The following is a 23,384-nucleotide window of genomic DNA, read 5'->3' as shown; positions in this document are numbered from 1 at the left end:
GAAGGCAAGAACTGTATCTTACTCCTCTTTCCATCCCCCTCACCTAGGAAAGTACCTAGCACATGGCAGAAACTCAAAACTACTCCAAAACGATTGGATAAGTGAATTAGATTAACTAATCAAGAATGTAGAGATGAAGCATAATGGAAGAATCAGTCGGGCAAGATTCCTTGGGTTTTACACAGGTGTGCAAAGGCTGTGGAGTTTCTTTCTATTCTTTCTATCACGTGACAACCTAGAAAAGTTGAAGTACTAGTCCTGTGGTTTGGTTCAGGTGAAGATCACCCGTTCAACCTCCCCATGAACCAGCACTCCCAGAAGAGCACTCCCTGTCCCACTTGCACACATACAGGAACGGCTCTGAACAGTAATCCTGTCAATTTATGCCGTTGTTCGTGAAGGGAAGATGTGAAAAGAATGAGGATGTCTCACTCAGGCCAGCCAATCACTTCGCCTAGAAAAATCCTGAAAAAGAAAAAGAGAAGAAAAGAAAAAAGAAAAGGCAAGCTGGCAAGCCCAACCAACATGTCCACACATTTTCCTATGTAAAAAAGCGTAATTGTCCATGTGGAAATGAAAGGGTTTTTTTGAAACTCCAATTTCCACGTTTATTTTTCCATTTCCTTAGAAAATCATCATAAAGTGGACATCAGTACTTAGTCAAGTACCATTCGGGTACATGCTAGTTACAAGGTAAACTGCAAGTTACTGTCAATGCAAATATACGGTACTTGTATTTCCACCAACTTTTGTTTGACGATGATCATCTTAGGTATCTCCTAAGTACTTGTTCTCTTCAATTCTAGCAACTACTTGACTTCAATGCCTACACACATCTGCTTCAGTTCCAAAGAGTAAATGTCCGTGTTTATCAGGTCACTAATTGCCTTGTAAAAACTAGCCAAGCAACTATATATACAAAGTGCTCAATGAATTAAAGTGGAACATACACAGTGTTCTGAATTCCTGTCAAAAAACACGTGTTTTTTTTTGTTTGTTTGTTTTGTTTTTTTGCCTATATATTGCTATCTTCTCCACAATTATTTTCTAGGGATGACTCAGTACCAATAAAAACCTATGATCAGGAAATGCTGGTATAAAAGACAGGATAGTTCAGATAGTCAAGAATATGGAAGCCAGTATCTATCTTTATCTTATTTTATACCATAGATTTGAATGTTATAAATTTTTTAATGTTTATTTACTGGAGAGTGTGTGAGAGGGAGAGAGAGAGAGAGAGAGAAATGGGGAGGGGCAGAGAGAGAGGGAGACACAGAATCCAGAGCAGGCTCCAGGCTCTGAACTGTCAGCACACGCTCTCTCTCTCAAAAATGAATAAACATTAAATAAATAAATAAATAAACAAACAGACAAAGGGAGGTTTCTTCAATTTAAATTCTTATGCAACTGATTATTGATTTGCTACATGTAAGATGAACTCTGTTGCAAAGGGCAAAAAAGCAAAATTTGTTGACCTAATTATTACTAGCATTAAGTGATCCATTTAAACAATTTTGAAAACATAATTTTCAAAATAATAATATTTGAGGAAAATAAAAATGGAACCTTTGTGTATATAAATAATCCTACGCACTACACATGACTTTGCTAAAAGAAAAACTATTTAGCTATAGAAAGGACACTGGAAAGACCAACACAGATCTCATAATCCTCTCTGCAACAATGTTATTTATTCGATGATAAATGGTTAGATCTCTGCTATCCTTTGTGCTTCTAGGTTTATACCACAGACCTCACAAAAAGTGCACGTTTAGACAAAGAGTATTTATTACCTCTAGAGCTACTACCAAATGTTCTAAACATACTTATTAAAGTGCAGGCAATTATTGATGGATTGATTGATTGATTGGTACACACTGCTTAACAGTAACCACAGCAATTGGACTTACAGTTCAGTAACAGGTTATTTGTGTTGCTGCAATACCAGGAAAAGTTCTGAGGTTTACTGGATGATCAATAAACAAATGGTATTGTTAATATGTTAAAATATTACTTATGCAAATAGAACTGAATACTAATTAGTAGAGCAAAATATTCTACAACGATCACATCAGTTCTTTCAATAGATTAAAATAAAAAACTTTTAGGAAAAAAAAAAAAATCAAAGCATCCAGTAATAAACGTTGGGAAACTCAGCACTATATCCGTTTAGAATGTGAAATACAGACACAGAAGAGTATTATCGAAATAACTCAAAAAAACATTGACTAGGAATTTAAAACACAAAAGGTACAAAGATCATTCTATATAAAGTAACACAAGATTTTTTTTAGGTAGCACAAGTTTCATAGTATTATATTTAACCTCATATTTAAGGTGTTTTCAAATATGACCCATGCCAATTTTCTAATGCTTTTCATTAAAAAGAACTTAATTATGAGTGTGGACTACTTTCAAATGAAAAATATAGGCTTTTTCACAGGAATGGGTAAGGAAAACACAAAGAAGTTACACATTTATTTTGTAATGAAAAAATAACAGTGATGTTTATTTCATCCTTGGTCTAAAGAGGAACAGTAAATTAAACTGTATAGAAATTACTCCCTTTTCATACTATTTATTGAAAATAATAAAGGGAGTAAATACCCTGAAGGAAAAACCTAACAAAGCAAAATTCCAAAAGTAAAATTATTATTTCTAATTATAAGCTAGATGTCTAATGTAAGTACAAGAATTTGCCTTGTTCTATTTTAAAGATTAATACTTCAAAAAATTAAACTGACTAAATAGAAATTGCTCAATATGAAGCTAACAAAGTTGGAAGAAAAGCTGTCTTGAAAAGCACAGGATATCATAGGATATATTTTACATTTTGACTATTTATCGATGCCTACTAGGTTCCATGTCTGTATATAAGTAATATAAGAAATACAGATAATGTGATTAAAACTCCCATGCAAGTATTAGTGTACATACTTATTTTTCTAAAAAAAAGTCCTAGGCTCAAAAAGTCTGAGCGATTAATCTAAGGCCACATACTAACAGCAATACAACTTGGGAGCTGAACTAGGGCTCATGTGACCTTAAAGCCCAGGTCTCTTACTAAACCTCGCTGAACCTCACCATGGTAAAAGCTAAGATAATTAGCTAAAGGGGGTGGAGGTTGACAAGCTGACCAGTTAAGAGAGATCAACTCAAGTCAAAAGTAATATTTTCTTCAGTTGCAGACAGAATCAAAACTAAGTAAACTCCCTTCAGCTCCTATCTCCCCAGTTGATATCAGAATTAGTTTTTGTTGATTTATCTGACTAAGCACTTGCCTAGTGTGAGAACCAGGTTCTGTAAGGTCAAGTTGCTGATTTCAAGTTTTAGTTTGTCTTGGCAAGTATTTTCTCTCATTGATAGGGAATGGAAAACCATTGCACTGAATTGCCATTGGCTCTGTAGGGATGAAGCAGGCGGTTATCTCTGGCCTGCCCAGCTGGCAAGCTGACAAGAAGCAACCTGTGACACGCTCAGTTTTGCTAACATTGAAAAGGTTAACATTAAGGTAGGCCAAAAGAAATTTTCCTAAATATAAATGTTAAGAGTAAACCTGTAAGGTAAAACTCAAAATAACTGAATATTATGTAACAATTCAGATAGAGGTACAGTTAATAAACCAGGGAGAATTTACTAATTTACTAATTAAAATTTACTAATCAAAATTTACTAATTTAGAATTTACTAATCAAAAAGGACCCTGTCACATAGTTTTTTGGGGAGGGGGCAATAATTCGCTCATTCTCCCAGAACGTGTCTTCTGCACCAAGTAAGCAGGCAAGTTAAACGGTCAGAATTACCTCCAGAAATGTTTAAGACTCTGGTGGTAGCACTAACCCCTGTAATATATCTAGGAATGTGACACTGCTTTGAATTGTTTTCGTAGGACTGGCTGGGGGTACTGGTTGCAATGGTCACTCGCTTTAATGGATTAATTCTTTTGAATAATTTATTAATAACTACCAGTATTCATGTATTTCCACCAAAATCCTTGTTAAATTCTACATTACTCTTGCTTCTCTCCTGTCTTTCTCTGCAGGACCTTCCCAACCTCTATTTTTTGGCTTCTGTGACTTATACTAGGACTGTTTTTGTTTTTAAGTGAAGCAAGAATGTCATTTTCTTTAACAACGCAATTAAAATACTACAGATTCTTACAATGCCCTCGTCTATGTTCTACCTGTTTGTGGATAAATCAGACTTTCTTTCTGAAGCCACTCACACTGACACACTGTAGAAGTATCCCTTTTCAGTGGCAGGTTATTACAGTTCAAAACGAGCCAACAAACAAAAACCACAAGAATAGCAAAATACTCAATTGTATGTAGTTCTATCTCATTTCTAAAACAGTACTGTAACATACCCAATTTGAATATAAAGCAATGAGGAGCAGTTTTTAAAAAGCCAAGAAACAGTTTGTGTAAATGACTAAATGTCTTAGAAGTTGAAAAACTCTTGAGTTTTAAGAAAGGTAAAATTACTATTCATTAGGCAGAGGACAACTTGCCACAGAACAGGAAAAAGCTGGCTGATGGTAAGATTTAAGCATATGAAAAATGGTTACTGTTAAAAGTAGGGTGGGGTGGGTTGTTTTCTCTTTTCTGTGAAAACACCAATATTCCCCACATCGTAAGAGTGTAAGAACGTGACTGAGCCATTTAACTCATAAAGCCAGTATAAATCGACAGTTTCATCAAAAGTGCCCTAAGAGAGAAGCTTAACTTGTCTTTTAACAGGTAAGAGCATGTAATTATGCATGAATTATTTTTTCTGCTCTACTTGTAAACATTGCTATTCACTTTTTCACTTTAATGTCAACAACTTCATAGGAATAGGTTAACAAATGCCAATCTAGCTGCAAATAACTGATTTCTTCCTCTCAATTTCTAGGATATTTTTTCAAATTTTTGGCTAGATTAAAAAACATGCATTCAGAAGACCTTGCCTGACATCTGAGTCTGTGAAACTACAGATTCAAAGATTTAAGTCCAGTACTGTCACTTTTCAAACTCAGAAGTGGCTTACTACCAAAATGAGTTGTGATACAAAGAAAAACTAAGAACTATTCAACATCGAACACACATTTGTTGAGCTCTTAAGTAGAGGCCAGCCACTGAAGATATGGTGAAATTAAGACTGAAATGAAAATAAGCCGTGGTCCAGGGGTGCTGAAGTGGCTCGGTCGGTTAAGTGTCCGACTCTTGGTTTCGGCTCAGGTCATGACCTTCTGGTTCTGGGAGTTCAAGCCCTGCATCAGGCTCTGTGCAGGCAGCATGGAGCCTGCTTGGGATTCTCCCCCCTCTCTCTCCGCCCCTTCCCTGCTCCTGGTGTCTCTGTCTCTCTCAAATAAATAAATAAACTTTAAAAAAAAGAAAAGAAGCCATAGTCTGTCCTTGAGAAGCTCGGTTAGTGATCTCCCAGAATAAAAATGAAAAATACTGCAATTTGGCTATCCCACTCTTCCCTCAAAAAAACTCATCAACAATTTGCATTCTTTTATCCTTGTAAAAGTTTTCCTTAATACTTTCTGAACTCTTTGATTACACCCTTCACACAATAAGGAGTAATGAGTGAAAAAAGCAAACGTTTATTGAATACTTACAATATGCTACGCTGTACTAAATGTTTCACAAGTATTTGCATAAACTGGAATCTTACCCAATATTTGTATTTGTCAAAATGCTGTGATCCAGCTTGTCACCCTAAATGACAAGCTATGTCACAATGTTCCCTCACCAGAAAAACACTGTCGGTTTACTCCCAATATCACATTGACTAGACAACTGTACAAGTGTCCCGGATAGTACTAGTGACTATAGGTTACAGGTATATATTAATTATCCTTATGCTACCAGACAAGAATGCTTTAGCTGTTCAAATGAAATATATATTAAACAATGCCCCACAGAGTGCGAGGAGAGCTTCTTGGAAGGGTCACCAACTTCAGGTATATTTGTTTGACAGAACTTTCCCATAAGCAGTAAACAAAAAACGTTACAATTTACTGAACCCCTTCTATGTATCAGATAATTGACACAAAATGTGTAATTTATAATCACAACCACCTTATTGGTATCACAGGCATTTTAGAGAGAAGAAAACAAGTTCAGAGACGCCACCAAATTGTAATCTGCTCCAAAGCACAAAGCTAATCATTGGCAAAACCAGGATAGCAGATTCCAGATTTTCTACTGAGCCACAAAGCAGTTTTCTGAAGTCCTAACAATAGAAAATTGCTATTGGGGTGTGTGGGTTGCTCAGTCCGTTAAGCCTCTGACTTCCACTCACGTCATGATCTCACCATTCGTGGGTTTGAGCCCCGGATCAAGCTCTGTGCTGCCAGCTCAGAGCCTGGAGCCTGCTTTGGATTGTGTGTGTGTGTGTGTGTGTGTGTGTGTGTGTGTGTGTGTGTGCGCGCGCGCGCACGCGCGCCTGCCCCTCAACCACTCGCATTCTCTCTCTGTCAAAAATAAACATTAAAAAATTTTTGAAAATTGCTATCAACTGAACTCTAAATTTTTTTTTAACGTTTATTTATTATTGAGAGACAGAGAGACATGGAGCCTGAGCAGGGGAGGGGCAGAGAGAGGGGAGACACAGAATCCGAAGTGGCTCCAGGCTCTGAGCTCTCAGCAGAGCGCGACGCAGGGCTGGAACCCACAAACTGCGAGACCATGACCTGAGCCGAAGTCGGTCGTCCAACCAACTGAGCCACCCAGGCACCCCTGAACTATAACTCCAAAGTACAAACATAAATGTGTGCAGAAGTTATGAAGTATATTTTTAAAGAAAAAATTTATGTAGTGGATAGTTTTTGCTTTTGAAATCAAGGATAATGTTCATTGCACAGTTGTGAAAACAGCAAATAAACGATGTCCATTCTCCAACCCCCTTTTATTTTTCTCCACAGTACTTTTTTCTCCTAGACAATTCATTTTAGTCATCTGTCTTCTACTACTAAAATGTAAACTATACGAGGTCAGCTATTTTGTCTATGTCATTCACTGCTGCCATCACCTGCATCTCAAAGGTCCCTAGCACGCAGTAAGTGCTCAATAAATATTTGTGAACGAAAGCTTGGCATTCAGTAGCCATGTAGTAAATATTAGTTTCTTTTTCTTTCCTTTACTATGAAAGAAACACTAACAAGACTAACATAAAGCTATTAAAGGTCAAAAAAAAAATTCATCACTCCCTTGATACTAAATTTTGAACTGGAACAGATGATTAGAAATGCAGGAAGAATTTATTAAAATTTTACATTAAAAATGTTGAGCAAATCAAAAGATATTCAGCAATTTATCAGGCATCAAGAGATAAGGAAGGGGTCTATATAAATTATATTTTGAACAAATGCACTTTTTGGTGCCTAAACTTTAATCCAATTTCAGTTATATTTCATTGATATTAATATCTATGATTTTAGTTTGTGGCAATTGTGACCTGGATCTTCTTCTGAAATATCAAGGTGTCAGCTGACACTTTTTACTGTGCTTTTAACAGTAGCTCATTCCTTTTCTGAGGACTAAGAAATTAGAAACAAAGCATATTCTGTAAAATGAGTCAATAAAACTCAGAGTGAAAAGTCTAAGTGAAATGCTTAACTTTAATGCTAGAAGGCTAGTAGTTATACTTAGTACTAAACATTGTTTTGAGGGATGGAATAGTTAGAAAACAAAGAAAAAGAAAGCCATTCTTAATCTATGACTCTATCAAGATCATAGTCAAGTTTAGTGGTCAACAAAAGAGAATGCTAAAAATACAATACTGGCTACCCCTAAGAGTACTTCCTCTGGTTTTTAAGCTTTCTGATTAAGCAAGTGTCCTTGATTTCCTAGGACCAGAATCATAAGAAATGAAATGTTAAACTACTGTGTTTTGGAAATATGAGCCAGAGGTAAATAATATGAACATACACTTAAATTTCATACAATTTCAATGTCTCCAAATCCTTACCATGTCTATAAAATAAGATGACATACATGTGGTCAAAGTCTCTCAAAAGATTCAGAGCAAATCTCTTCAGCACAGTTCAGCATGATCATTTTCCTATGCTTGGTAGCCACCACTACCCACATCTACGTATTCCCAGCTGCCTCAAACTCTTCATCTAATAATCCCTTATCTCCTCATTATTATTTTGCCCCAATCTTCACGCTGGCCTCTGTTACTGCCTCATAATCCTTTTATTACAGACAGTCCCAGTCTCAGATGGACCAAACAGAGATGACAGAAGTGAAACAATGAAAAGTGCTACCACTATTCTCCTCTGGGTGATGGGAACCTGGCCAGGTAGAGATATACTGCAATCGAAGCCTTTCTGAATTAGTTTAATTTACAAACTTTACATATTGGCAAGATTACCAGGTACTTTTTCTCCAAAACATGTATAAAAGACAAAATTTCCGTTGATGATTGTTAAAAATAAACTTTTAAGTCTTGATCAGTTTACGTCTCTTAAAAATGTTTTAGAAAATTCTGACATTCCTCAAGGAACTTTTGGCATGAAACGTAGTTTCATGTAAATGGTCTACATCACACCTATTTTTCAAAATGCGGCATGTTTACAGATATATGTGTATATTTCATCCTAAACAATATTCTGAAAAAATAATTTTCCTTACAGAGAAAATGACAGAAATAGAATACTTTTACTTCTGTCAAGACACAGACTAATCACATTAAGACAATTTACCCATATTACTAATACTAATGAAGGAATACTCAAGGACATTAACTGGGGATCTGGGTAGCGCTTACTTAACGCCGCAGAGTTTAAAAACTTCATTTCATTAGATGCAGTAATTAAACAATCCTTAGTTGAAGGCAGGTACTTCTTTCCATTAAAGAGAGGACCAAATATAGATGTTATTTCAATCAAACAGGATTGATTTAAGTTAAAACGTATTTTTCAGGAAATCTGTATCCGAGGAGACTCCCATCATTACCCACTTCTTAATGAGTTACAAAAGCACAGTCTCTACCATTTGACAGTTCACTGAAGAGAAGCTGAAGGGCTGCATTTCATCATTGTCCTTTGAGAATACTTTCAAACTTAGACAAAGTTATTCCATGCCCCCAAGAGAAGAATGAAATAATGGAGTCTATTCGGGGGATGACCTATTCATCTAATTAACACATTCAACTTTCAGTTGATCCTTCAAAGATTTAAATCATAAGCACCCTATATTAGAAACTGATTAGATTTAAAGGAGAAAAAACCCCAACAGAAGTTCTGAATCACTGGAATTTTTGCTCTATTTCCTGTTAACACACTGATGGTACCATCACTCAATACATTTGTTCCATACACGTTTTTAAATGCTTCAGGATCCCTTTTAAAACTAACTTGGCCCTAATTTAATTTGTAGCTCATTTATCTGACAATTCCTTCCATTGTTTCTAATTTAAGTGTTCAGCCAAAACATACAATAAGATGAAAAGCATGTCTTCCTTTATTAGAAAATGCAATGGTTTCAAAACTAAAGTTTCAAACTGCAGGGTTTATTAAAACCAATCACGATTTCACGGTTACAAAAAAAAAAAGAAAAAAAAGGTGTCAATACTCTGCTACTGTATAAAGAAAAGTGTGGCAACCAGTTAATAGTGTAAAAACTGAAAGCAAAAAGTCTACTCCATGCCCACCAAAATTCTCAGCCAAGTCTGAAATTGCATAATAAGCAACATACTCTTTTAAGTGAGCTAAAGCACAGCCCCGATTCCTTTTATAAAATGTGAATCAACCTGACCCTAAAATTTGAACCTTTACAAACTTACCTAAAACAGACAAAATGGATGCAAAATCATACTGCCTTACCGTTGCCTCAAATACGACCTTAGTGTTCAAGAACTTTCCAATGAATAAAAAGGCTCTTAAAAACAGCCTCGCATGGGGGACCTGAATTTCACGAGCTACTGAGAAACCCCTGTGAAGCTGCAAACTCCCTCCGCTCTCCTGGAAACTCCTCTTGAAACATTTGAAGAATTTCTCCACAACAATTAAGCGGACTTGAAGAATGGAAACCTAACATCTCAAATATACTATATATGGAATGAAACGTGGCCAAACACATAAATACAAACTCACACGGTCCCCGAAACTTTGGTTTACAGCTCTGCCTGAGCAATCCGACAGCATCAGCAACAGAAAGATACACCTGTCACCTGTTCAGCAATATCCAGACCCTTTCAACCTCCCTGCTACAACCACAATCTTAGGGGTTGGAGATAGATCGGACAGAACACTAGAACTCTCCAGTGAAATCGAGGGGGCCGCATATTCAGAGCGGGGCTTGCTCCCCATTTCAAGAAGGCTGGAGAAAACCAACACTGCAAAGGGAACGAAGTTCTCCCCCCCACCGTCGCCACACAACTCTTTCAGTCTCTAACCCCAACACCCTGGCTAAATCATCTTGACCGGACTACGGCTCCCCAAAAAGGAGTTTTCCTTCCCCCACCCCCATCTCACACATGCCTGAGGGGCGGGCCGGGGGCACGGGTGCAGGCAGGGGCCCTCCCCACCCCCTGGCACCCTCCCCTACCCGGGGCTCTCCCCGGCTCCCGACTGCAATGAATGCCCCCCTCCCCCTACACACAAACTCCCCGGAGCCCAGGCCCGGCCCGAGACTCCCCACCCCCACCCGGTCGGGAGGACTTGGGGGGCCTCCCACTCTTCCTCGCCACTGGGGGAGGAAGGAGGCGGAGGGAGGAAGAGTGAGAGGAAGAAGCGGACGCCCCGCAAGGGCCCTGCGAGTCAGCGGAGCCCCTTCTAGACGAAAGGGGAGTGCGGGAAGCTGAGGGGAGAGCCGGGACCGGGGATCCCGCCGAGGCCCGGCAGCGCTGTCCGTTTACCCTTCGCCGCCGCCGCTTCCCCCTCCTCCTCCTCGGCCGCCGCCGCCGCCTCTCCCACTAGGGCAGCCGTCTCCACCGTCGCCGCTGCCGCCTCCACCACCACGGCCGCCGCCAGCGCCGCCGCCGCCTCCGATTCCACCCGGCAGGGGGGACACCTCAGCCCTCCCTCCCTCCCCGCTCAGCCCCTCCGATCGGCCGCCGCCGCCAACTCCCTCCGGCCGCCGCCGCCGCCGCTCGTGGCTGAGGGGGAGGGGAGGGGAGGGGGTCGGGCTGGGTCGCCCCGCCGGCGGCTGCTGCAGATCAAAAACGCTGGCTGGGTGGCGTCGCCGCTCCCCGCTCCTCGGCTCCGGCTCGCTCGGCCTCCCTACCTCCCTCTGCCCCCACCCCCCTCGCGCTCGCCTGCCCTCCCCCCACCCCCCCAGCTCTCGCTCGCTCTCGCCGCGGCTCCGCCAGCCCAGTGCAAATCAAAATACTGTCACACAATATGGCGGCGCAGCCGCCGGCAAACACCGCGAGATCTGCGGCCGCTGCTGAGGCGGCGGCTGTGACGAGGCCTCCCCCAGCCGGCCGGCGGCGGCCGCCGCCGCAGCGGCGGCGCGGGGATGCTCTTTCTCCGCCCTGCACCCCTCCCCCGACACTCGCAGACTCCACGCCCGCCTTGTGAAGGCCGGAGGGAGAACACAGATCAGCGACGCGGACTGGCTCGGGCCGCCGCCGGGGCAGTGCAAGAGGGGGCGCCGGCGCAAAGAGCTCGGGGAGGGCCCGGGATCCTACGTTTTTAAATCCCGATCTCTCATACTTCGGAGGGCTCTGTATGTCGGTGCGTGCGTGTGTGTATGTGTAGAAAGTGCAAGTTCCCCCACCCCACGGGGCCGGTAGCCGTTTGCGCTGGAAGGCGAAAGGAACCCCGGCTCCGTCGGCACGGCCCGTCCGGAAGCGGGCGGCGGGACCTGCCCCCGATCGGCGGCGCCCGCGGGCTAGGGGCCCCGCGCTCCGGGCTAGGGGTGGCCCCGGCGCACCGGTAGCTCAGCGCCTCCCGCGCGCCCGGGGCCCGAGGGGGCAGCAGGTGGGCCCCACGGCGGAGGCGGTGTCCGGCCGCCCCGGGGGCCGGGACACACCCCCTTGGAGCCTGGCTGCGCGGAGGCCGTCGGCTGACCGGGGTGACCCGAGCGGGAGCCCGGAGTCCGGAGTCCCAAGAGAGTGTGGGAGAAGTCCTGGAAGCGTCGGCACTCCCACCTTTGAGACTTGAAAAAAGAGTCGGACTCGGAGTTTTCTAGGGCGCTTGGGGGAAAAAAAAAATCGAAATGCTGCAAGGGTTTTGTTTCGATTTTATTTTAATTGCACGTTCCTAGAAGTCCTAGAAGCAGAGCCAAAGACACTTTAACTTGGGGGGGGGGGGGGAGAAGGGGAGACTTGTTTCTATCTTCTTAAAGAAATATTTGTTTAATTTCCCCTATAAAAAAAAAAGTGTTTAACACTCAGACATTTCTCACAATATAAAATATTTATTTAAAGATTCTAGTGCTTTCATGGTGTCCAAAACACTACGGCATTTTTTCTGTCCCTGTCCAAAATGTCCATATCCCTGCCAGTTTCTTCCTTAAAACAATTCTTACTTATTCCCCCAGAAAAATTCTGAAGGACCGTTATTTTTGTTTCCAGATGAGTGCTATAGCTATCATGACTATTTTTTTGGTAAAGTATCTTTTAAGCGGTACAGGTTTCTACACGGTTGAAGGGCTTTTCTCAGTTCCTTTTTCCTCAGTCATCATTTAAAATTACCTGTAATCTTGGAATAAAGAACCAACTCAAAACCTTTACCACTTCAAAAGCCAAAGTGCTTGTTATTTACAATATCAGAATTTAAGTATTTTCTCTCCTGTTGATATCATAAGAGATGTAAAAACAAAGATTCAAAAAATGGAAATGCTGTAGTTTTATCCACTGGTGGGTAACAAGAAATCACCAAACTTTGATACATTCAGTAGTCCTGTCTGAAGAATTGTTTCCATACTCAATGTTAAAATAATTGAATAAATGAGTTTAGAGAAATTGGATCTATTATTAAGTAAATTTCACTTGTCTTTGAAACCACTAAAAAGCACAGAGCCAACAACTGTTTTTGAAATGGTAGAACTAGGGGCGCCTGGGTGGCGCAGTCGGTTGGGCGTCCGACTTCAGCCAGGTCACGATCTCGCGGTCTGTGAGTTCGAGCCCCGCATCGGGCTCTGGGCTGATGGCTCAGAGCCTGGAGCCTGTTTCCGATTCTGTGTCTCCCTCTCTCTCTGCCCCTCCCCCGTTCATGCTCTGTCTCTCTCTGTCCCAAAAATGAATAAACGTTGAAAAAAAAAATTAAAAAAAAAAAAAAAAGAAATGGTAGAACTGTGTATGTTATATTTTTAGGAAAACTTATTTAATGAAATAAATGTATCTTTTAAGAGAAACAGAGTGCTTTATAAACTTATGAGTATGATAGGTGTGAACATACACTGAAGAGCTTTAACCTGGACCTGATTGTGAGGAAGCATCAGACAAATGCAAAAAGGAGAAAATTTTGTAAAACGACTGGCCTGTATTCCTAAAATACTATCAATGTCATAAGACAAAGCAAAGCAAAACAAAGCTGCAGATTAAATGAAACTGAAGAGACATGACAACTAAACGCAAAATGTACATTTGGAACTGGATCTTTTACTGGAGGAGAAAATTGCTAGAAAGGACATTATTGGGATAATTGATGCAATTGGAATATGGACTGCAGAGTAGATAAAACTACTGTATCAATGTTAAATTTCCCCGAATATGATATGTCCGAGAATATCCTTATTCATAAGAAAACATATGGAAATATTAAAGGATAAGTGGACCTTATGGGATTTTTTTCCCAAATGGTGCAGAAAAAATAAATTACACACACACACACACATGCACATGCATGCACGCACATCTCTCATGTCTCCCAAACACATATACAGACAGTGATGGATAAAATTAAAAATTGGTGAATCTAGGTTATTATTAGTTTTATTAAAGAATCAATTTTATTTCTGTTGAGGTTGGAATATGATGAAAAAGGGCTTCCCTTATAAAATATGGAATTTTAAATGAGCCATAAGGAAGGACTTCTAAAAAGTGAGGTTTTGAAAATACAGGAACAGATTGATTTCTGGAAGAATAATTCACAGGATAAAAGAAAAGATATTTTCCTTTTTGGAGCCTATAACAAAATTATAACTTATTTTTCCAAGATGGTTTAACTGTTCTCATGTTAAACCACACACACACACACACACACACACACACACACACACAACTCACCATCTTAACCATTTTTAAGTGTGCAGTTCAGTAGCGTTAAGTATATTCACGTTATTGTACAACAGAGCTCTAAAACTTTTTCATCTTGCAACATTCGAAACTCTAAACCCAACTAAAAACTAATCCTCCCTCCCCTCCCCCAGCCCTGGCAACTACAGGATGATTTTTAAATTCTAAGAAATGTTTAAATATTTTAAAGCCTTGGTGAATATGGGAATTTCTGTACTGTTCCTACAATGTCTCACTAAGTTTGAAATCATTGCAAAGTGAAAAGTTTTAAAAACCAAAGAGCCTTAAACAGCAGAGTTCCTCTACTTGACTAAGAGGAATAAAGTTGTAAGGTGGACAGAGCGATAGAAATAGATTCTTTTACGGTGGGCTAGCCATTGTTTCTCAGCAACAGGTGCAAGTTTTGTCCATTCTTCTATTTAATCTACTTGAATTTGGAACAAAATAGCTAGAAACACTTGTTTTGGTAAATGTGATTTCCATATTTAATGATCTAATAAATATTCAGTGTCTATTAGCCACAAGTCTCTGGAGAAAATAAGAGAGAATAAAACACACTGTGCCTTTCCAGGGCTCTCTGTATTGATTACAGAGATAAAATAAGATAAAATCCCTGTGCTGTATTCAAGAGCCTTTTAGCCTAGGACTGTGCTGTCTGATAGAATGGCCACTACCTGCCTGTAGCTATTTGCATTCAAATTAACTAACTGAAACAAAATGAGAAATTCAGGCCCTCGATTGCACTGACCATATTTCAAGTGCTCATTAACTTTCTTCACAGAAAATTCTATGGAACAGCACTGACAGTAGAAGAGATTATTATGCTATAGAAATAATACCAATTCAAGGTAGACAGTAAAAAAGACCACAGAAGTTTAGGGGAAGGAGAGATTACTTTGCAGGGGGTAGAAGAAGGGAAGAGACAGCTTCAAGAAGAAAGTTGCATATAGACAGGAGGAGGTAGAACAAAAGTATTTCAGGGAGAGAAAACATGAAACGAGCAGGAAAGAAGGAGGCATATTTGAGGGATAGCATTTAATTCTGTGTATCTGTAACATGAGATATGTAAAGCAGGGTAGAACTGTATAAAACCACAAATGCTGAGCGGCTAAGTCTGAACTACTCTCTAGGCAATAGGAAGTTACTAAAGGTCTTTGGATAAGAAAAAAGACAAGGTCAAATAGTTCATTAGGAAGGAGAATCTAGCAGCAGGTGTATGAAATAGATTAGGTTTGAAGGCATAAAGACCACATAGCATTGCAATAGCCCAAATGAGAGATAATGAAGAATTGATAGTAAGGATGTTCTCACTGGCATGTAACAAATCTCAATTTTAAATGGATTAAGTAATAAGGAAATTTAGATCTCATAAATTTGGGTATTATAAACTAGAGTAGATTTCAGGTTTGAAAGATCCAGAAGCTTAATAATATCATCAAGAACCAAGTTCTTTCCATCCCTGCCCCAATGTCATGAGTGTTAGCATCATTGTCTGGCTAATGGCAAGATGGCAATGGCAGTTCCAATGATCACATCTTGAAGTCATCATGTCCAGAGGAGGAAGAAAGATCTTCTTAAGAGAGAGAAAATATTACCCAGAATGACTTGCCATCCCTCCCTCCTAGGCCTTAACTGAATCACAATGCCCACTCATGAAACAGTTCCTGGTTTATATGAGGGAACAATTGTCGAGGAGTCAAAGACAGAGAAGTGAGAGTCAAAGGTGACTCAAGCGTTTAAGGCTAAAAGACTAGGGTACATAGGAAGAGGAGAAGTTGTGGGAGGAAAGATGATGATCTTTGTGATAGTCCTCCTAATTTGAGATGCTAAAGAGGTATCTAGATGGAAATGATCAGCACGTGAAAACATGGGACTGGAGTTCAGAAAGAAGATCACAGTTGGGGATATACACTGGATGTCATTTGTGGAGAGAAAATAAATTAAGCCATGAGATTGCCAAAGGAGAAGAAGAGTGGGGAGGATACATAACCCAACCCTGGAGGATGAGGTAAAAGCAGGGAAAGCAAGAGAAGTAGGCAAAATTAGACTATATATCATACAGAAATCAAGGAGAAAGGATGGAATTTCAAGAAGGCCAGCAGTATTAAGTGCTATGAAGAGATTCAGGATGATGCAGGCTTGGAAACCTTGGGTTGCTGAATAGAAGGTGATTGTGACCTTTAAGAGAGTTGTTTGATAGTAATGTAGGGGCAGGTAGATTTTAGGAGTTAAGGGATGAGCAGACAGGTCAAAGTATGAAATGCAGACTATTCTTTCAAAAGGTTTGATAGTCATGAAAGGGAGAGCTACATGAATGAGGATGTTTATACCAATATTTACTTAGAAGGCTAAATATTGAAGCAACAGAAATTTCTGAATATACTATTATTTAAAATAATATACTGTTGTTTTAAAATTAGGATTTTGGTAATCTGTTGTGTGTGATGCAGTCATTTAAAGTAATTATTAAGGGGCGCCTGGGTGGCGCAGTCGGTTGAGCGTCCGACTTCAGCCAGGTCACGATCTCGCGGTCCGTGAGTTCGAGCCCCGCGTCAGGCTCTGGGCTGATGGCTCAGAGCCTGGAGCCTGTTTCCGATTCTGTGTCTCCCTCTCTCTCTGCCCCTCCCCCGTTCACACTCTGTCTCTCTCTGTCCCAAAAATAAATAAACGTTGAAAAAAAAAATTAAAAAAAATAATAAAAAAAAAATAAAGTAATTATTAAGATTATGGAACAGTATGGAGAAATATTTATAATATTAAGTGAAGGAAGAAGATAGAAAATTTTAAAAAACACATGTGGATCACAACACCAAAAAGTATACATGCATGTGCATATAAAGATGCTATGAAATAATCCTAATTGTCTTGCAGTGGTTGAACAAAGGTTTTTCAGATTTCGTGTCGTGAGATCGCAATTTTATAATTAAAATGTATATGCATATATTTAAAAATATTAAATGGCAAAGACAGAGGATCGTGATGTGAGGGTTGAAAAGGTTGAAAAACATTTGCTTTCGTTTGTTTTGCTTTAGTAGGAAATAAGAAACATTTAGCTGTGTTCATCTGCTGAGGGGAAAAATGCAAAGGAGAGTAAAAAATTGAAGGTGCAAGTATGAGGTGATGACTCTTGAGCATGTAAGAGAAGCCTATGGGATTAACACTACAGACACAAAAGGAGAGTTTTAATTTTTTAGGAGAAGAGGCATTTTCGGAGACAAAAAGAAATAAGAAAGGAAGAAAATTCTCCAAAGTGTGTTTGGATATGTGCATGTATGTAAGTTGAAAGTTGATTCTAATATTTATTTAAATTTAAGAACCTAGAATAACCAAGATAAATTTTAAAGGAGAACAAAGTTAAAAGACTTACACTGTCAAATGTAAAGACATCATAAGACTCAGTAATTAAGACACTGTGGTATTGGCACAAGGATGCATGAATACACCAAAGGAACATAATAGAGAATCCAAAAATAGAACTTGATTTATGACAAAGGCACTGCTGCAATTCAGTGAGGAAAGGATAATATTTTAAACAAATGGTGTTGAAGCAATTGGCTACTCGTATGGAAAGGAAAGATACTTGATTCCTACCTCACACCATATATAAAAATGAATTCAAGATGGATCATAGATCTAAAAAAAAAAAGATGGATCATGGACCTAAATGGGAAATTAAAAAACAAAAAAGCTTCTACTAATCAAAAGACACTATCAAGAGAGTGTCTTGATAATGACGCCCTTAAGAGAGAATATACTTGAGTATATATATTGACAATAGACTCATATTCAGAATATGTAAAAAAAAATACTTTTATAAATCACTATGAAAAACTGAACAATGCAATTTTTTAAATGGGGAAAAACTCCTGAAGCAATATTCTACAAAAATGACTTCCAAATGGCCAATATGCTCATGGAAAAGTGTTTCACACAATTTCTTACTAGGAAAATGTAAATTGCAAGCACAATGACATATCACTACCTACCTATCAGAGTGGCTAAAATTTAAAAGACTGACAGTACCTAGTGTTGACAAAGAAAGGTAGACAGCCACCTGAACTCTCATGCGCTACAGATGGGAGTGTAAATTGGTTTATCCATGTTGGAAAACGCTTTGGCAGTATCTACTAAAGTTAAACATATGCCTACTCTATGACCCAAGTGTGTTGGTTCATTTTATGCGTCAACTTGGCTGGGCCAAGTATCATTCTGCGTGTTTCGGTGAGGGTGTTTTTGTATGAGATTTCCTTCCAGATTGATGGACTCTGAGTAAAGCAGATTGCCCTCCATAATGTGCATGTGTCTCATCTAATCATCGAGCACTTAAGTAGAATAAAAGACCAACTCTCCCTCAAATAGAAGAATTCCCTCAGCAGATGGCTTTCTGATTTGAACTGGAACATCAGTTCTTCCTGGTTCTCCAGACTAACGGCTTTTGAACAGAAACTGCAGCATTGGCTTTTCCTGGGTCTCCTGCCTGCCAGCTCATCCCGTAGATTTTGAACTTGACAGCCTCCGTCACCACTGTTATTTCTTTTGTCACTTATGAAAAATAGATAAATTCAACTTCATCAAAATTAAAAACTTAAGTATATATCCAAGAGAAATGAGAACATACGTCCACAGAAAAAAACATGTACATAAATATTTATAGCAGCATTGTACATAATAGCAAAAAAATAGAAACAACCCAAATGCCCATAAATGGATAAACAAAATGTAGTATTTCCATCAATGGAATAGTATTTGGCAATAAAAAGGAATGGAGTACTGGTACATGCTACTGCATAGGTGAACCTTGAATACATTATGCTACCTGAAAGAACTCACTCAATAAAAACTGCATATTGTATGATTCCATTTATAGGGAAATCTATAGATGGAAAGTAGATTAATGGTTTCCAATGGCTGGAGGAAGGGGAGGAATTTGGAGTGACTTAATCGGTATAAAGTTTCTTTGGGGGTGTTAAAAATGTTCTAACATTGCATATTGTGATGGTTTCACAACTCTGAATATACCAAAACCCACTGAATTTTGTACTTTGAAAGGGTGAATTTTATGGTATACGAATTATATTTAATAAAGTTGTTAACGTATGTAACGAGAATGAATTACTGATTAACAAAATAGATGAATATCATAGATACTCTGGGAAGAGAAAACAGCTGGACACATAAGTATGTACACATTGTATGATTCCATGCATGTGAAGTTTAAGAACAGGCCAAACTAATTGATGGTGATAAAGTCAGAATGGCACTTACCTCTAGGGGGTTCTGGGTGAGGCATTTGATTATGAGGAGTCACAAGGAAGCCCACTGAGGTACTAGAAATGTTCCACATCTTGATCTAGGTGGTGGTGGTTTGGATTCAAACGTATGCAAAAATCTTTCGAGCTGTATACTGAAATTCAGTGTGAGTTTGGCACTTTGCTGGATGTATTTTGTATTTCAATAATAACGTTGACAAAGATGGAGAAAGATGGGTGATAATATAGACAGAAACTTAAGCTTGGAAAGAAAGAGACAGTAGAAAGGTCATGGGGGCCTCCCACCTTTCGGATATGCCGAAAGCAAGGCCTATTTCTCAGAGTAAGATTCTAAATTCGTGGAAAGGAGATAGTTATATGAAGGAAGAGAGTCATTCTTTTTTGTCTTATTTCTTTTAGGATAGGTAAGGTGGTTTATGTGCACATGTTCCTATGTGTATGAAATATGGTATGCATGCGTTGTGTGATGCCACTGTGGGGAGAAGCACCAGATGTTGTTATTATGAATGATTTAAAAAACTTATTTCCAGAGAATAATCGCAGTGAAGTTCATGGGAAATCAACAATCTTCTTCATTTACTCAGACATCCTTTGCCTCAGGACTAGACCTGAAAACAGGAATTAGAATGGCTAACCTTCTGATCTTTATCTCCCTCTGTCATCGTATATCATAGATTCTTTAATAGAAATATGTTTCATTCAGAAAGGTTTCTGTCAGCATGATTAGCAATTGTTTACAATCTGTAACAATGTCACCTATCTTTAAAGGGGCCATTGGTGTTCGCTACTTTTAAGGTTCCTCTTCACGTTTAAACAGCTACAAAACCATTGTAACCACTGTTTATTTTATTTTTTTTAATTTTTTTTTCAACGTTTATTTATTTTTGGGACAGAGAGAGACAGAGCATGAACGGGGGAGGGGCAGAGAGAGAGGGAGACACAGAATCGGAAACAGGCTCCAGGCTCTGAACCATCAGCCCAGAGCCTGACGCGGGGCTCGAACTCACGGGCCGCGAGATCGTGACCTGGCTGAAGTCGGACGCTTAACCGACTGCGCCACCCAGGCGCCCCTATAACCACTGTTTAAAATGTCTTTTTCTCAACCAACTAATAACGACAATTTCCATTTTTTTTTTAGGATTTATTTATTTATTTGAGAGAAAGAATGAGCAGAAGAAGGGCAGAGGGAGATGGGAAGACAGAGGATCCCAAGTGGGCTCGGTGCTGACAGCAGAGAACCCAACGTGGGGTTCAAACCCATGAACCGTGAGCTCATGACCTGAGCCAAAGTCGGACACTTAAGCGACTGAGCCACCCAGGTGCCCCAACAATTTCCATTTCTGAGACTAGATCATGATGCTAAATCTCATTAGAAATTATTGCAACTGTCTTATGTGGAATATAGTACCTTGATTGACATTGGCATGGTGAACAAATGGGAAGAAAATCAAGGCACACTAAATTTATCAATTCTAAGCCAATATTTATTATACAGTGCTTTACAATTTACAGTTTTTTTTCACATACATTATCTTCTTTGTTCTTCACAGCTTCTTTTGTTATACACATTATTGCTCCCACCACCAATTCCCAAACCAAAGATCTTAGGGTAAGAGGTTAAATGACTTACTCAATCTAAACCAATTAGTAAGTGAACAATGGGGCTTTCAACAGATCCTCTGACCACATATCCCAGGATTTTTTTCAATATACCATCATGTAAGACACATTCTCTTTGCTTAAACAATTTATAGTAGCGATAATAATAGGGTGAGTAGTTTAAGAGAAACAAAGTTACACTGGGACTTCAGAAGAGTTGGAGATCACAGGACAGGCTTCTTGGAGATGATATTTCAGATGAGCCTTGAGGAAGTGATGGGGTTGCAAAAAAAAAAAAAAAAAAAAAAAAGGAGGACATTCCAGGTGCATTTGATAGCAGAAGAAAAAGTATATCAGGAAATCATAGAGAATATTTTGGGAACCTTAAGTAGTTTGGTTTTGCCGAACTATAGGAAAAAAGTAGGATCGTGTTGGAAGACAGATTTAGGAAGCAGTGGTATACCATTCAAGTTTTATGAACAATGGGATATGCTTGGATATGTATTTCATGTATCCTCTGTTCAGGTGCAGAAGGAAGAGAGGGGAGGTGGGGAGACCAGAAAGCCAATTATCTCTGGGCAAAGGGATAGAGGACTTTTTCAAACCTGTGGCCATGAAAAGGAAGAGTCAGAAGCAAGAGAAATTTTAGTAGTAGATTTTCAAAAATCACTTTAGGCAAATGAGATAAAGTAGGAGGTGAAGGGGGAAAGAGTTATCAAAGAAGGCTATGTGATTCTGAGCCTGAATCATGGAGGACTGTTATCTTGTTAACAGAAACAGAGAAGTAAGGTGGAGATATTGCTTTTGTGAGAATGAGGAATTATATTTTTAATGTGTTGAACAATTATTTTAGTTGTCCTGGGGATCCTCTCAAGCCTTCACTGCCTTTCAGATGCGTAAGGATGAGAAGCTCAACTTGCGGAGACTATAAGTGAATAATAAATGTATGAAAGTGTTTTACTTCACTGGTAATAACATAAATGCAAGTTAAGAAAAACAAAGGAGACATTTTTTTTCCAGCCTATCAGGTAGAGAAAGATTGAAAAGACCGACTGTTCAGAAATAAACTTAAGAAATATATAAACTTCTTCTAGTAAGAAGAAAACTGGAAACTACTGAAGGACACAAAAGCAAGTCAGAAAAAGACAGAAATAATACATTTTTAAAAATTTTTTTTTTAATGTGTATTTATTTTGGGGAGGGAGAGAGAGACAGACAGACAGACTGTGAGCCAGGGAAGGACAGAGAGAGGGAGACACAGAATCCAAAGCAGGCTCTGGGCTCTGAGCTGACAGCAGAGAGCCCGACATGGGGTTTGAACCCACAAAGCATGAGATCATGACCTGAACTGAAGTTGGACACTTAACCAACTGAGCCACGTAGGCGCCACAGAAATAATATATTCTTGAGTGAAAGACAATATTTTATTTATTTTTTAAATGTTGAGAGAGAGAGAGAGAGAGAGAGAGAGCATGAGCAGGGAAGGGGCAGAGAGAGAGGGAGACAGAATCCCAAGCAGCCTCCAAACTGTCAGCACAGAAGCCATGTAGGGCTTGATCTCACCAACCGTGAGGTCATGACCTGAGCTGAAATCAACAGCCGCTTCCTTAATCAACTGAACCACCCAGACACCCTGGGAAGACAATATTTTAAAGATGAAAGCTGTCCCCAAGTTTATAAATTTAACTCAACTACAATCAAAAGTTGACAAAGTGATTTTAAAGAGCATTTGGATATTTTATTAAGTGAATCAAATAACCAGGATGCAGAATACTGGGTACATCATGCTACAATTTGTGTAAAGAAAAGGAGAAATCGCACACACGCACCGGGGAAGAAAATGAGGGTAGCTGTGATGAAGGGGAGAGAGAAAGATATCTCTTTTACCCCTCTGCTTCTTCTGATTTAGAAAACATGACCCAGCAGTAGCACTCCTAGGAATTTACCCAAGGGATACAGGAGTGCTGATGCATAGGGGCACATGTACCCCAGTGTTTATAGCAGCACTTTCAACAATAGCTAAATTATGGAAAGAGCCCAAATGTCCATCAACTGATGAATGGATAAAGAATTTGTGGTTTATATATACAATAGAATACTACTTGACAATGAGAAGGAATGAAATCATGCCATTTGCAAGTAATGTGGATGGAACTGAAAGGTATTATGCTGAGTGAAATAAGTCAGTCAGGGAAGGACAGATATCATATGTTTTCACTTATATATGGATCTTGAGAAACTTAACAGAAGACCTTGGGGGAAGGGAAGGGGGAAAAATAGTTACGAACAGAGAGGGAGGGAGGCAAACCATAAGAGACTCTTAAATACAGAGAA

At 39.5% G+C, this 23,384-nt stretch overlaps 1 protein-coding gene across 2 annotated transcripts in view; it reads right to left on the bottom strand.

Annotated features, from left to right (window-relative positions):
* TAB2 (TGF-beta activated kinase 1 (MAP3K7) binding protein 2) overlaps positions 1–11,241 on the bottom strand; it is a 92,188-nt gene extending 80,947 nt beyond the window's left edge. For both annotated transcript variants that reach the window (XM_045499980.1, XM_045499982.1), the window contains exon 1: positions 10,855–11,241. The gene's annotated coding sequence lies outside the window, so the exon portion shown is untranslated. The remainder of the gene's footprint in view (positions 1–10,854) is intronic.
* Between the last annotated feature and the right edge of the window lie 12,143 nt (positions 11,242–23,384).

This window comes from Leopardus geoffroyi, chromosome B2 (genome assembly GCF_018350155.1).
Source record: "Leopardus geoffroyi isolate Oge1 chromosome B2, O.geoffroyi_Oge1_pat1.0, whole genome shotgun sequence".
In the NCBI taxonomy this organism is placed as follows: Eukaryota; Metazoa; Chordata; class Mammalia; order Carnivora; family Felidae; genus Leopardus; species Leopardus geoffroyi.
The sequence above is the reverse complement of the archived record's forward strand: the minus strand, read 5'-3'. Positions and strand labels throughout refer to the sequence as shown.